The 16,373-nt window shown below is 57.7% G+C and overlaps 1 protein-coding gene across 1 annotated transcript in view; it reads right to left on the minus strand.

Annotated features, from left to right (window-relative positions):
- The window catches only part of TNS3 (tensin 3), a 216,139-nt gene that overhangs the window by 70,348 nt on the left and 129,418 nt on the right, over positions 1 to 16,373 (minus strand). The gene's annotated exons all lie outside the window — the stretch shown is intronic.

The raw sequence follows: 16,373 nt of genomic DNA on the forward strand, positions 1-16,373 counted from the left end.
CCATGGCCCGTGCTCCCCCGGCTGCAAATGAGGGTGTGTTCTACTTGCAGGCTTGACGTGAGGGTGAGGAGACAGCGCGCGGATGAGGGGCTTCACTGGCCTGAGAAAACACACATTCACTTTGGCTTCCGTGGGAGCCCCTCTGGCGCCGGGAGGCATCAGCCCCTGCGAGACCCACGGAGCATGAGCCTTCCCTCCCCGTGAGGCTGGAGGCAGCTCTGTATGAATCTCCGACCCCGCCGCATCGATGGACAGAGGGGTCCGAGCAGGCCTGGCCGGCGGGTGTCTGGCCAGAGCACAAACCACTGGGCCGCACAGCCGGGCGGCCGTCACGAATTCCAGAAGCGCGTCCCACCTGCCAGAACTGTGCATCCATGACTTCCACATCCTTCTCCCTAAATCTCAAATAAACGCACAGGCGCAATGACTTTTTAAAGGAAGCCAAGAGTGGCGCCTGGGTGGCTCAGTCGGTCAAGCATCTGACTTCAGCTCAGGTCATGATCTCACGGTTTGATCTCACGGGTTTGAGCCCCGCATCGGCTCGGAGCCTGGAGCCTGCTTCGGATTCCGTGTCTCCCTGTCTCTCTGCCCCTCCCCCACTCATGCTCTGTCTCTGACTCTCTCTCTCAAAAATGAATAAACGTTAAAAACATTTTTTAATAAATTAAAAAACTAAAAAGTTAAAAAAATTAAAATTAAAAGAGGAAACCAAGAATGAATGGTACAAAATTTCTTCCAGTGATTGTTCTGAGTTAGAACCCCTTGGCCAGCCCCAGGCCAGGAATGGTCCACAAGGAAGGGTCTGTGTGATGGGTACAGGACCCGAAATGCCCTGGGCCGAGGAGTCCCCAGTTACCCTCAGTACCCTCAGCCCTACCCTCAGTAGTCATCTCAAGACAATAGCAAACGCATTATGACCCCACACTGGCTCTGTGTGAGACCCAGCACTTAGGACATTGGATCCGTAGCCCCCAGGGGGCTCAGGGACCTTCCCACCCACAGTGCGGACAGGACGCAGACATATGCCACCACGGGCTTCCGCCTAAACGTCCTACCACACACACAGGTTGCAAGACCCATGTCCCATCTTCAGGAAAGGAACAGGAAGCAGCACAGCCCCAAGACAGACCTGCCCAAACCTGGGGATCCCTCTGTCAGAGCTCGGGTCTTCCCAAAGGCCCAGGAGCTCTGGGGACTGTCCAGATGTGCCCACAGACACACCCACTTGTGATCTGGGAGCAGGGGAGTTGGCTGTGGGGCGAGGAGAAGGGGAGGGGTCTGGGGCCCCCACGCCCCCACCCTGCACTCTGGCCAAGGGCTAGCACTTCTACAAGAAGCATCTGGACTGGTTTTTCACTTGAAGGAACAAGATGTCCCTGTTCCCCTGCAGCCTCGAGATGGGAGTCCCGATCCGCATTTATGCTCCTGCATTCAGCTCACTCTCTGTTCAAGCCCCTGGCTCCTCATTTACGAAATAGACTAATTATCCCCATCTTTTAGGGCGGTTACGGGAGAGAACAACACAGGGTGCCAGTAAGCTATCATCAGCAGGCAGAGAGAGGTCTGTCCCAGGTGGACAGAGCCCAGGAGTCCCTCCCTGCCCCCCGCTGCTCCTAGACCACAGCAGGCACACACCTGCCCCTGCCCCAGGGCCTTTGCTCATGCTGTTCTTTGCCTCCATTGCTCTCCATCCCAGCTCGTTCCCTCCTCTCCTCAGCAGAGCTTCCCTGACCATCCTTTCCCCTGGGGCAGGGGGCTTCCTCTGTTTGTCTGTGGTACAACTACCTGCAAACACGCTGTAGGTGTGCACGCATATTATGTACTGCCTGTGCCCCCCACCACAACACGGGCTCTGGGAGGCCTGGGGGATTTTTGCTCCTGGTGGTATCCACAAAATTAGGGAACAGATCCTGGTACCCAGTGGGCACCAAGTAACCAAGAGACGCAATGCTCTATTATGTTCTCACGCAAGAAAAACTGGGGAGCTATTCTGGAAAGTTCCACCATCTCTGTGGGCAACAGCTGAAAACCACTAACTAGGCCAAGACAAACACACAGCAGCAGGGTGTGAAGGCAGACGTGGCTGCAGCCCAGGTTCCCCACCTCCCAGCAGCGGTGCCCCCCGACACTGGACCACCCCCCACCCACCCCCGACCCCGTGAGCCTGGCCCAGGACGGTAGTCACGCTGCTGGCTGGTCTCCCCACGCTACAGAGCAAAGCTGCAGAAGTACCGGAAGGCACCCAATCCGAGGATCCAAGACATCAAAGAAAACACATTGTGGCCCAGTGTGTCCCTGGGCAGGCAGAGGAGCCAGTCGGGGGCCACAGGACGGGGCGCGACAGTGAGGAGGGCACAGCCCTGGCATACAGTGGGTGCATTAACGATGGCACTGTGTCTCTGCACTTCCCGCCTCCCCCGCTGCCCTGCCTGCAGGCTTCCCCATAAGCCGCGTCTTCCCACAGGTTCACGGCCCACCTCTGGCTTCTGCACCGCACACAGGAAAGCCCCACGTCACCTACACTGGGCTGCTGTCGTGTTTCCAGAGACCCAGCATGAAAACAGCAGGGCATGGGTGGTGAAAAGCCTCCCGGTTGGGAGCCCAACGCCACGGGCTTGCGTGGCCGCCCACCCAGCCCTCCCTCCCCTCCCCAAAACACTAACTCAGGCCCCACCCCCCTGTGCAGAGCCCCCAGAGGCCTCGCGCCACTGTTAAGGATGCCCGTACTTGAGGATGGCATAGGGCCCCTTATGATGCAGCCCAGGTCTGGAAAAGAAAAGTGCAAAGTGTTATCCGGGGCCCAGATGCAGCCCAGACTCCAGCTGTGGTCCCAGGTCCCTCATGTAGGTGTGGCTGGGCCCAGGGTCAAGGAGGACGCGGCCCCTCGAGGGAAGGAGGCGCCAGGCTTCCAAGTTCCGCACCATCTGGGAACTGGACACTAGAAGCGGCCCCTGGGGGTAGGTGTGTGGCTCAGGACTGAGATTCTGGAAGGTGCAGCCAGTGGCTTCTTCTGCCCCCGGGGCATCTTTTTATACAGTTCAACAATTCGTTTTAACTTTGTGTTTCCAGCTCAAAGGGAATCTGACTGATCCTTGTTCCGCCAGGGAAAACCCTGATCCCAGAAGGTAGGGGCCGAGGGGGACGGCACCTGTTCAGTGCCCCTGTGCTCAGAGCTTTGCAGCTGGGCATACAGACTCACTGCCTTCACTGGTCCAGCCCGGGACCAGCCAACTCCCCCCAAGCCATTCCCCCCTCTCCTGTCACCTTTCCCTTCGAGCTGCCCCCACCCCTCCAGCCGGAACCCCAGGCTCCTTTCCACAGGAGGCCTGGGAGTTGCCTGGTAATGATTTCCCCGCCCCCAGGGCCTAGTTAAAAATCAAACACACAATAATTCAGCTCTGATTAGGGCTGAATGACACAGCAGGGCGGTTTATCATCTGGAAAAGAACAAGAAGGAAGAAAACACAGAACAGGCTGGGACCCCGCCCCGACCCTGCCCACCCCCACCTGCCCTGGGAAGGGGGCTTTCCTACCAGGAGGGAAAGAGGCACTCAGAAAACATTTCAGAAGTAATGCAAGAACCTGGGTAATACCAAAAACAAACCAAAACAGAGGAGAACGTACCTTCCCATGCTGGCTGAACACACATTAAGCAACACCCACCTGTGCTCACAGGTGTGTTAAAAATCAGCCAAAGGGAACGGCGGAATCTTCTCCCAGACACGGACCACTCAGCCCCCAAAAAGGCACAGAAATGATGGGCAGGATGGGCCACTGTCCCGGGGCCCCTCTTCCAACAAAAGTCCACTCAAAACAAAGAACAAACCCGACGGACTTATATAGCGACCTGGATTCCTTTCTTTTTTCCACATACTGACCCTGAATCTTACGTTCTATTCTTGTGTCAGGTTTGTTCAAGCCCGTTAAGCGTCCGACTCTAGACTTCGGCTCAAGTCATGACCTCACAGTTTGTGGGATCGAGCCCCGCGTTGGGCTCTGCACGGGCATCGCAGAGCCTGCTTGGGATTCTCTCTCTCTCTTTCTCTCTCTGCTCCTCCCCTGCTTTCTCTCAAAATGAACAAATAAACTTTAAAAAAAGAAAGCTCAAGTTTCATTTCAAAAGAGAGAACAGAGTGCTCCCCATGAGTCTTCATTAGAGAAAACGAGAGAAAGCGCCCCTGGGGAATGTTCACCGGAGGGCCCCACGCACTTCACGGCTGCCGAGGCCAACAGAGAAGGAGGAGGAAGGGTCAAGGGACTCCCTCCTGCGCGCTCAGGCCGGGCTACAGGGGGAGAAGCAGGAGGTGAGGGAGCAGCGGGCACATCTCAGGCATCCGATGGGCCGACAGGGGCAGAAGGGGGGAGCAGGATGCGAGAAGGTGCGTGCCCAGACGGGGCTATGCCTTCAGGGAAACAGAGAGGTGGGGACTCCCTTTCCCAAAATCGCCATGGCATCAGGATGACATTCTGAAGGCAAAGGCTCTTCGTGCCTGGGCTCCGTGACACCCCCGGGATGGGTCTCACTTAATCCCCAGAGCAATGCTGTGAAGCAGGAATTGGAAACCCCATTTTGCAGATGAGAAAACAGAGGCTCGGAGAGGCTGTGCAGATGTTTCAGACAAAAACAGGCCTCCGGAACGGGGGCAGAGCATCTGGGACTCCACCGACCTCGGACCCACCCCAGGTTCCTGCCGCCCCGGTCTTTTAAAACACTGAACTTCCAGAGCTGACCAACCGCTTCTGTGGAATTAACAACTTAATTTTGGAGAGGAATTCGCCGAATGTTTTCTCTGCAATTTCCACACACACACCCCACTCCCTCCTCGGCAACCGCGCGGACAGTGTGCTTTCCTCCCTAACTCCTGACGTGCCTCCTGGTGCAGATGGTGTCCCGCGTTCCCAGGCCGCTGGGCTGGGGCCAGGTTCTGTGTCCCTTTCCCAGGCTGCAGGGCGGTGGGCACCCAGGCAGACTGTGTGTCTCTGTGCTCAGAATCGTGACCTGCACCCTCCCACTGCGCCCACAGCCGCTGGGGACAGGACCCCCCAGCCCCGAGAAAGGGAAGTCCGCCTGCCAGGATGCACCTGATTGGCCATTTCTCTGCACTCGGAGGGTCACAGCTGCCTCCGGCGGGATCCAGGGGACGCATTCCGGTCACCCTCCACGTGACTCGCTCTGGCCACCCAGCCAGACCAACCGCTTCAGCACCATGTCCCCACAGCCCGAGGTTCTGACGGCTTCCCAGCAAGGAAGAAGGAACATCACAACCGTCCCCCCATGGCCTTCTGGGATAAAGGCCCTCAAGGGGAGGCACAGAGGGGCCCCAGGGGTGATCGGCGACACAGAAACATCCTGTATCTTGGCTGTGGTGGGAGCTTCGTAGAAAGAAAGGCAAACTTGAACAGCACACTAAGCTCAGTACATTTTACCGTACGTAAAGTACCCCGCGATCAAAACCCCCATCGTGCGAAGTCGAGAAGGAAAGGAGACTCAGTGCACTGCGTCCACCCTGCTGTGGCTCCCTCCCCCTCCTCCCTCTCTTCTAGGCCTTTCCTTCCTGCTCCCAGGCCCCGTCATGTGGCCAGAACTCTCCTCCCCTTGGGGTGGCGGTCCCTGGGGCCCCTCTGTGCCCCCTTTGTGCCATAGAGTCCGTGTGGACTTTTCCACTGGAGTGGATTATGAGCACACTTTCACTCCCTTCCACAATCCATCTGGGTTCCAATCCTGATTAAAAATCCTGGCCGCAGCTGTGTGACCTTGGGTGAGTTACTCAGCCCCTCTGACCTCACTTTCCTTATCTGCGGAGAACTGACCCGGCGAGGGGGAGGGAGAGCGAGGGCGAGCTGGATGAGAGCCGCTCTGGGATCATGGGACTATCCAGTGAGACCACCACAGACAGTGTCACACGTCGGCCCAGGGCGAACACTGTCCCCTCCCTGTCCCGGTGACCGATTCCGGGATCCCCTACCACCTGTGTCTGTGTTCTCTGGGCCCAGAGCCTGGGGAGCAGGAGCTAGTCCCATCAATGAGTGCCTGGAATTCAGCTCAACCAACCGTACCCTTTTGGGAACTGAGCTGAAAGACGGATTCTTCACAGAACAGCGAAGAAGATGGTTTTTTAAAATAACATCCCGCAATGCTCCCGAAGTCACGGTCTGACCTGACCCAGACCACCAGGCAGCCTTCAACTGTCCTGCACATCCCACAGCCTGGCCCTGGGACCCAGCCGCCACCCCAAGCTCCTTGGGGTCCTTAATGGTACAGAGGACACAAGTGGCCGCCCTAAGCGGGAGGCGGTTCCCGGGGCCTCTACACCGCCCTGTTAGCTCAGCACGAGCCCTGGAAGGCGTAGAACTCGCCGCTGCAGAACCACGATGTCCAAGGGGCTCAGCAGCTGCGTGACAGTCACCCCGGCTCCAGTGGACCTTCCAGCACAACCCTGGAGCCTTCAGTCTGCACCTCCGGACCCCAGCAGGAGTGGGTAGAGACCGTGTCTCCTGCACCTGCTACCTGGGCTCTGGCACACAGATGCAGCAGCAGTGTGGACGGCCCAGCTTGCTATTCTGAGAATGGACCCTGCAGGGACACCGACCTGCGTCCAGACCTTTGGCATCGGGCCAGTGTCTCGGTGCCCGTTGTGCCATGCAGAGGGTGCACCCAGGTCCCAGCCTCTGAGACCCAGAGAGCTCTGTCCCCCAGCAAGGAGCCGGAAGGGGGATGGGACCAGTCGGGGAGACGCGGGTGTCCCCGGGATGCCTCCTACCCTCAGGGGGCCGTGGGGACTGAGACCTGAGGCCCCACTTTTCACAAGTGCCCGGCAGGAGCCAGTGTGAGGGGGATCCTTCAGGTGGAGGAGCATTATCTCCCCAGGTCACTCAGAGATCTCTCTCTCCTCTCGGGCACGTGTAACTGCACCCCTACAAACCGCTCCTGAAACCAGGTTTGCTTTTCTTTTACTCCAACGGGATTCCGCCCCTGTGCTGATTAAAGACTGCCCTGCATTCATATCAAATTATTTCTCCTTCCAGAGTAAATCCGGAGCTACGAGCAGCGACCACGCTTAAGTCTCTGAGAACACAACCTCTCATCCCCAAAGGCAGACACACAGTGACCATGCAGCGACTCTGACAGATCACAGAGTGACAGGAAAGCCACCCCCTACCCTGTGCCCCGGCTTCTGTTTTACCAAAAGCAGAAGATGCCAGAATTGCACGGCCGTGAAAGCAGGGCCTGCCCCCTGGACCAGGATACCCAGCTCCTCCCCTGAGGCCCAGAATTACCTGCCTCCTGGGATGGGGCTCCCCGCGGTGTGCCTTCTTACCTTGACAGTGAGCGCTGCCTGGGGCCCCCAACTCAGAGCCACCACCCCCCCGCCCCCCAAACCACAAGGCAGGAACGCATCTCCTGCCAAGCCGGCATGGAATTCGCTCCCTCCGGAGCCCAGATGAGCTCTGGGAGAACGTTCTCTAGAAACAAGGCAGGCTGTAAATTCTTGGAGAAACACGGAGTAGGAGGGGAAAAAAATGCAGGAGTGGAACATTCCAACGGGAAGTCTGCGGGGACCCGCCTCTCCAGGAAGGGAGGCGCCCACCGCGGGGCCCAGCGCCTCAGAGCTGGGACTCCAGGACTCCAGGTGATCCCTCCTGTCCCCGGGCGAGGCGCAGCATGCTGCGACGAAGGGCACTGGGGCACACGGCAGGGCCGTGCCCGGACAGCCCACACAAACACCACGGCACGGCACCTCTCCTAGCCGACGCCCCAGCTCACACCCGTCCTGTCCAGGGCATTTATCCGGGCAGTGTGTGACCGGCTCCCTTCGCGGCCACTCCTAACTGTGAAAACACATTCCAGACCCAGCCGGCCAGGGGAACAGGCCAGTCCCGCCGCCGAATCAGAGCTCCCCCGGGCCGGCCGGCCACAAACCCCATCCCAAACCACCACTGCCTCTCTAAGAGGGGAGGCACTTACGGGGCCCCTAACCTGCAAACAGTCTTCCCTGGGCCTGCATGGTGCTCCTTCCTGCCAACCTGAAACGGATTCCTTTACATCCCGGGCGTCCTCCCCTTTTCTGGGGAGCACCGTCTCCTGCCTCCCGTGGTTCTGTCTGGTTTGCAACCTCAGAGAAGCGCAGGGCTCTGCTGCAGGTCTGCGAAGCCTCGCAGAAGCCATGCTCGCACATGCTCCCCGCTCACCTTCCTTCCAAACGGCCCAGCAGTGTGCTCAAGCTATGCCCGGGGGACCCGCTTTTCCATGCAGGACGGCAGCATCCCGCTGGGGGGGGGGGGGGGCGGGGTGCAGGTCGGCCTCCCTCTCAGGCCAGGGCAGAAGGTAGAAGAAGGTCTAGGCTAAGAGGGGGACTCGATGGCTCCAAAAAGGGCAGCGCAATGTAAACACGAGGGCGGGGTTTCGCGCAATCAGGTTCAGTGAAATTTGAACCCTGGAGGCTGAGGAGGCGGGGAAAAGTTTCTCCAGAGCCACTCAGCCAGACCTCAGCTTTGACTTCCAAGCCTCCAGCTGACACCGGGAGCCAGCCTGACCTGCGTCCTGTCGACAGGCCACAGTGTGAGCATCGGACAGCCGGCCAGAACATCCCCGCCTGGCATCCTTCCTCTCTGGGGCTGTGCCTCCTTCTCCAGCTGGATGGGGCCGAGTCCGTCCTCCGTGCTAATCGCACAGCCTGCACACGCCTCCCCTCCCCGCGTTCCCCCACATTTCAGGCCTCAGTACCTGCTACCCGGGTGGTCTGCGGACCCCAGTTTACCCTTGCCCTGGCTGCATAGCGGTGGGGCACGGTCACACGCCTTTACTCTTTAAACGAACAGAACACGCCTGCACAAACCAGCACAGACCATCCGATGCCTGCACATCCCCACAGCACAACCAGAACCCTTACCGGGGTCACCGCTCCGTCACCGTGAGGTGGGACACAACCAGGCGGTCAGCGCGGGCAGGGCAGCGCCCACCTCCGATGAGCCACCCCCAAGTGGCCACAGAGACACGAGGCATGGACAGGAGGCCACGACAAAAGTCCGCGCTCACACAGGAAAAAGGATCTCTTCCATTAGGGGCACAATGCACGTTTCTTGCTCAAGAAGGTCTATGCAATCTGGCACTGGCAAGGTCACACATAATCCACTTGCCATCGAGGGAAGGGACCTCACCATACCTGCTGTGCAATTAACACTGTCACCGTAATCATGGAAGTGACTCACTGAGCACATGGTATTTCCCCTGCGAAGAATTCACAAGGAAAGGAAAGAAATCACAGTTGGAAGTTCTCTGGGGCCTTCCAGGCTTTGCCGGGTTGGAGCCAGCTCTGTGTCTGGGTGTGAGCGGGGGTCCCGGCCTTCTGCTGGACGAGACCCTAGAGATCAGACCCACGTGTCTCAAGCTGCCGCCCGTGCCAGGACTCAGTGGTGAGAAGGAGACGCGAGTGTCTATACTCGGATCTGGGTCTCCTCTCTCTGTTTCTAACAGGCTGCAGGTCTCGGCGTCCACGCTGCTGGCCACTGAGCACGTTCAACATGCGGTCACCTCCCAGCAATCCCTGCCAGTGGGTTTGAGTACACAGAGCCCGTTCCGGCCATTAGCATGAACCTCTCCCGAAACAACGTGGTCTTTGACGCTTTGCTGATGTTTGCCCGGAAGGGAGCTGTGTGGCTCAGGGTCTGGAAAGGCCTCAAAACTTTTAGCCTTCACAGAGCTATAATTGTGCACACAGGGTGACCCATCTAATGCAGAAAAGACGCGGTGGGTTTCCCGAGTGTCTCTGGAAGCAGTCGGCAGGTGGCACAGGAGGATGTGGCACAGGAGTCCTGCAGGATGCCTGGTGGACCCTCACCTGCAGGGTCCAGGCTGAAAGATCGTTCCCCTCACGCCCTGCTCATGGGGACCTGCTCCTCGTCCAAAAGCAAAGTATCACTGCTGAAATCTTGCCTGAATTCCTAAGATCAACGCCAGTATATCCGTGGGTGTTTGGTCTAAGGGCAGTGAGAATGGATTCCAGGTAACAAATGTGCCACATTCAATATGGATTTAAAACCACAGGGGCGCCCGGATGGCTCAGTTGGTTTAGCATCAGACTCTTGATCCTGGCTCAGGTCATCGTCTCACGGTTCGTGAATTCGAGCGCTGACAGGACAGAGCCTGCTTGGGAATCTCTCTCCCCCTCTCTCTTTGCCCCTCTCTCATTCTCTGTCTCAAAAATAAACTTAAAAAAATTTTTAATTAAAAAACACTGCTGAGCTTTCATAGCAGGACTGTCCTCGGAACGTTTCCACCACCAATCCTGAATTACTTCCATTTCCTGTAGTGACGTCCCCAGAGCCAGGACAGCACAGGGTACGGCAAGCTGTAAACAAGCCATTGTTATGTCAGTATAAACCAACAAGGTAAGTCTCTCCATGCCTCTCGGTTTCAGGGAGATAACCTCCTAGGGACAGCTGCGCATCTGTCCAGGGCCCGTTCAGTGAGGGGGTCACTGACTATGCAGGTGACCCCACCTTTAGGACAGCCAGGCCGTGGGCAGGGCAGGCCCAGGGAGCTGTCAAGATGCTTGTCCACTGGGAACCGCTTCCTTGGCTTCTGCACCTGCCCGTCACCGCAGACACCCTCCCCGCCCCCCACCAGCCTGACATCAGCCTCTTCTCTCAACCAGACACACCTGTCACCCAGTCACCTACAGGCCAGGTCCCCACCAAGAAGGACCCTTCTAGGCACGGTGCTGCCCTGTAGCGCTAACTCCCTGGCTTTGCTCCCAGAACATGTGTCCTCCATTCAGGGGACAGGGGCACGGAGGATGCCACCTTCACTGCCCTCGATGGAAGCCCCCCTACTCACACACACACACTGAGCACTTTGAGGGCACTTGATGCTCACACTGCTGACACAGTGTCACATACTGCCACTAAAACGACCCCAATTCCCAAGAAATGGCTGGATGCTTTGTGAGCCATATGCTCTGCAATCTGGGCTGGACATGCTAAATATAACTCCAGGACAGACACTCTGTCTCACACTTGCTCCTCCCACCATCCATCCTGCCTCTGATGACAGCTTCCAGAACAAGAACAATAAAACACAGCCACACCCTCTGTCCTTGGACCTGTAGTGAGAATAAAAACCTAATCGTATGCAATTGTGTGTGTAAAAGTCTCGTTTGCTGGAGTTTGAAGGTGATTTCAACTATGTGCTGTCCCAAAACAACCACATGGGCAGTGGCTTCGGACTTCTGGCTTCTGACTTTTAATGGCAGAACCTGGTCTTCAAATAGTACCTTCTACTCAATCCCGACAGGGCGGATATAGGAGACCTAAGGAGGGACGATGGGCAGAGAAGGTCCCGGCAGGGGAATGGGTGGGGAGGGGAAAGTCATCTCCTGAGGTGCCTGCTGGAGACCGTAGACTTGCAGGACATGAAGCCTGTGCCCAGAGACACCCTCACTGCCACCTGTTACCTAGCAACTCCTGGGGCCAGAGCCAGAGCAACAAGACTATGTGGGCGCGCTGGGGGCGGGGGCGCGCTGGGGGCGGGGGCGCGCTGGGGGCGGGGGCGCGCTGGGGGCGGGGGCGCGCTGGGGGCGGGGGCGCGCTGGGGGCGGGGGCGCGCTGGGGGCGGGGCGCGCTGGGGGCGGGGCGCGCTGGGGGCGGGGCGCGCTGGGGGCGGGGCGCGCTGGGGGCGGGGCGCGCTGGGGGCGGGGCGCGCTGGGGGCGGGGCGCGCTGGGGGCGGGGCGCGCTGGGGGCGGGGCGCGCTGGGGGCGGGGCGCGCTGGGGGCGGGGCGCGCTGGGGGCGGGGCGCGCTGGGGGCGGGGCGCGCTGGGGGCGGGGCGCGCTGGGGGCGGGGCGCGCTGGGGGCGGGGCGCGCTGGGGGCGGGGCGCGCTGGGGGCGGGGCGCGCTGGGGGCGGGGCGCGCTGGGGGCGGGGCGCGCTGGGGGCGGGGCGCGCTGGGGGCGGGGCGCGCTGGGGGCGGGGCGCGCTGGGGGCGGGGCGCGCTGGGGGCGGGGCGCGCTGGGGGCGGGGCGCGCTGGGGGCGGGGCGCGCTGGGGGCGGGGCGCGCTGGGGGCGGGGCGCGCTGGGGGCGGGGCGCGCTGGGGGCGGGGCGCGCTGGGGGCGGGGCGCGCTGGGGGCGGGGCGCGCTGGGGGCGGGGCGCGAGAGCGCAGGTGCATCCCAGCCCCCACCCTGCTGAACCTCTTGCTCTGCTGACCAGATAGTGAAAACTCGCATTCCTTCCCACGTGGGTGGCATCAGACACCCAAAGTGTTGCCGGACTTTTCCTGTAGCAAATGTCCTGGCCTTCCTTTGAGAGGTCACTGTCCCTGCCGACTCGACCTCAAACACCTGTTTGCCATGAGCCCACTAGGGATCAGAACTCTTAAGGTGCTGGTCCCCAAGGCAGAGTCCCAAGACTGCACTCCAGGTAAGGATCAGGGACAACCAGGAACTGCCAGGCTGTGTAAGCAGGTGCAGCCATCAAAGGGCAGGCATGACAGCCACCCCTCTCACAAAGGACAGGAGGAGAGTACAAGAGGGTATATGTGCGCTAGCCTGACTCCGAGGCGGTCCAGGAGCTGCCCCTGCCTTTCAGACCCCTGTCTGTGTGCACAGGGGACTGTCCTGAGCGCATGCCCTCACAAGGCTGTGTGCGGTAGAGGCCCATGACCCCAGCCAGACCAAGCGGCCTCTGTGCCTGTGCCCACTGTCTGTCCAGGGCTAATCTGCTCAACCGAGCCTGGCTGTCCCCAGGGGGCTCACATGTGTTAATGAACGCAAACTGGTCCAAACGTGAATTCTGATGCACGCGCTTTCCCAGATGGCACTTGGGCTAGAAAGGCCATGGTCTCTGAGTGACAAGACAGCTCAGGGCCGGCTATCACTCATTAAACTGCCTCCAGCATCACACGTATTCTTGTTACAGGATCCAATCCGGTTTCAAGTTAACACCCAAAGGATGTTTGCATATGGTTCTTAGCACAGAGGGTGAGACTCTTTTATTTCAGATAAGATGTGCCGTCGCCCTCCTTCCCAACTGGTGCCTGCTGTCTGGGCAGATTAACTCTCTGGGTCCTGGGATCACACGTGACGGGGACCTTGGGGGCCAGAGACTGGAGGCTCTAAGTCAGGAGAGTGACGGGTAGGTGCTTTCTGAGGTCTGCACAGAGCAGAGCCAGGCCCACGGTCTCATCTGCCACATTCTGGCGGACCCTCCCTCTGCTAAGCTGTCGAAGCTCCAAAGCTCACTTTGCTTCTCCAAACGTAAAACCCCAGCATGCTCTCTAAGCGGAAAAGCTTTCAGATCCACTTGTGAAATGCCAACACCTGATATTACAAGTGGATCCGGAACGAGCACACCCTGCTCCTGAGCCAGCTCCACACACTCCGCAGCCACACATTTCCTGCCCAGCAGCCCCTCCGCCCCTCCCCGGAGTGTGGCAGAGCGTCCTGCACCGAAGGGGAAGAGGACCACACCTCACTGGGAAGGGGCCGAGGAATCCGAACCCCTTCAGCCATCTGCTGCAGCCCTGACAGCTTTCAGGGCACCCCCGTGTCACCCTCCTGGGCCCTCCGGCCAGGTCGTCCTGGACTGTCATCCACCAGAAAGCGGTCTCTGCAGGATAACACTTCCTGATGGGACAAGCCCCTTTTCCCTCCCCCAGCAGCCACTGCTTCCTCAGGCACACCCCACGCTCCTCCACGAGCCTTCCCGCACGCCCTGCCTGCAAGAGCCCCTCCTCTGTGAGTCTCACTGAGTGACTGGCCAAGTGCTAGCTTCTCTGAGAGTTTCCTAATTCCCAGCACACACTCCAGTTCTGGCACACGGTGCATCCTATGGGGACGGCTGGGGGGTGGGGACAGGTGCATGCACAGATACACACCCACCTTCACCATATACAAATACGTGTAGAGTATATCAGCATACATGCACATATCCACACATATACATATGCATACAAACATATATACACACATATCCATGCATATGTAGTATATTCATATACACACATACACAAATATCCATATATAGTAAAGTTGTATACACAAATATATATACACATGTACATAAATATACACATATACACACACGAGTATACACATATACACGCATATAGTGTATTTGTACACACACATATATGTAAGCATATGCATATACAGATATGTACACACATATATACACACAGGTATATACACATATCACACATATGTACATGTGCACGTGCAGACACACATGCACATATACGTAGACACATGCATATCCGGATACATACACTTTTACAGAAAATACACACACATACCTATGTATACACACATACACACATACGTACACACAAATACATACACACATACGCATATACACTATATTTGTATATACACTCACATAATCATGTACATATGCAGATATATACACACATGGGCATATCTGCATATACATGTACACATATACACACATACGACTACATGTATACACATATACATGTATTCGCACGTATACATATATTTAGATATACAGATATACACAAACACATATGCACACGTGTATATGTGACTATTCAGATACATATACAGAAATACATGCATGTATGTGCACATGCACACACACACATATATACGTACGCATATATACTTCTGTATATACACGTATACTCATAATCATGTATACATGCAAATATATACACACATGCAAATATATATGCTTATGCACATGCACACACATATGCACATATGTATACACACATACACACACATACACCGACATATACACACATACATACATATGCTCATGCACACACACACACACACACACACACACATCTCCCCCATCAGAAGGCCTGCTCGCTTCTCCCTGAGCTCCTCGCATGGCAGAAACCTGGCTGGCACGAAGCGAACAAGAGCTCAGGGCAGGCGAGCCATGTGCACAAGGAGAAAAAAAGAACTTGCAGAGGTGGAGGAGACCTGTGGAATGATCTCCTGAAAACAGGCCATTTTCCAGGTGGGGACACAGAGGTTCAGACGAGAAGGAGGCTCAGGAGTGAGCAGAGACCCTCCCCACAGACAGGGTGCAGGGCTGCAGGTACCCCAGCACCACACAGCAGAGTTGGCAAGGACGGACGGGACCATGACCCGGCACAGCAGCCCTCGGGCAGCAGCACTGAGATCTGCCATCACTGGCCTCTGGGGAGTGACACTCCAGACTCAGGAGGTCCTGCTAGGGCAGTCCCCTCCGTGTGACATTCCGTGATGCTCAGTGACGGTGTAGTCATGTATCTTCGAGCAAAACAGGCAGAAAGGTGACACGGCGGGAACAGAAACATTTTCTATGTGGAACAACAGAGTCACTGGGGTCCCAGCACCACAGCCCCTATCACAGACCCCGGCTCCACTCGGTTCCGCTGTGCCGTGGTGCCATCCACCGGTGCGGGGCAAGACGGGAGACTCCTGCCGTCCCACAGGCGTCTCGGGCTCCCCAGTCTCCACCGACCCCGTGTTAGGGTTCTCATCAAGCCCTGAGCTCCAGGGCAAGTGACGACAGCGTCAGGGGACCCTGTCAGCTGTGGGACGTGCGTGGTGGTCACAGGGACCACGTCCACTCAGCAGCTCTGCCTGTGCGATTACTGCCCATGGGGAGCAGAAAAGGGCACTGAGAGGTCAAGTGACTTGTTCGAAGTCACAGAGCTCCCGTGGAGATGAGGGAGGAACACGTGGGCGGCCAGGGCAGAGCTGCGGGTCCCACTCCCCCCTGGAGGGAGGGACAGTCCCGCAGGACACACGAAAGGCGTGGGAAGAACAGCAAAAACCAAGGCCAGCAAGTAGATTCCACCACCATGACCCTGACTCCAGATCTGCAAGTTCACCTACTCACCAAGAATTTTTATTTCTAATCCCCGATCAACACGTGGCATTTTTGTGGCCATCCATGGAGGCGCACAGAGCGGCCACGATTTGCAGTCACCCCATGTGCACGTTCCCAGCTCTCACGCCATCAACATGCACCCTCCAGTCCTGCTTGAGGACACAGTTTTTGTATGTCTGTGCTCTTTGCTGGTACTTTTGATGTTTATGATGACTCCCTACTGAAGGGCTGCCCAGTGTCCTGAGCGGGAGAAGCTGAGACGTGCCTTCCAGGGAAAACCCGTGTGTTAGAGACACCTTGTTTCTGCGTGGGGGGTTCATTGAATCAACAGCACAGACTAAACAAGGCCTTTATGCAGAACTGCACGTATGATGGAGTAAAGCACTGATGGGCTTAAGAAAACACAGTGACATGAGGCTCGCGAGAACCCGAAACGCCCCTGGGAGCAAAGGCCGGCAATCACTAATTCAGTGTCACGGAGACTTTACGGAGCATGACCCCGAGATGACGGGGTGGCAGTCCTCCAACAC

This window comes from Panthera leo, chromosome A2, assembly GCF_018350215.1.
Source record: "Panthera leo isolate Ple1 chromosome A2, P.leo_Ple1_pat1.1, whole genome shotgun sequence".
Lineage (NCBI taxonomy): Eukaryota > Metazoa > Chordata > Mammalia > Carnivora > Felidae > Panthera > Panthera leo.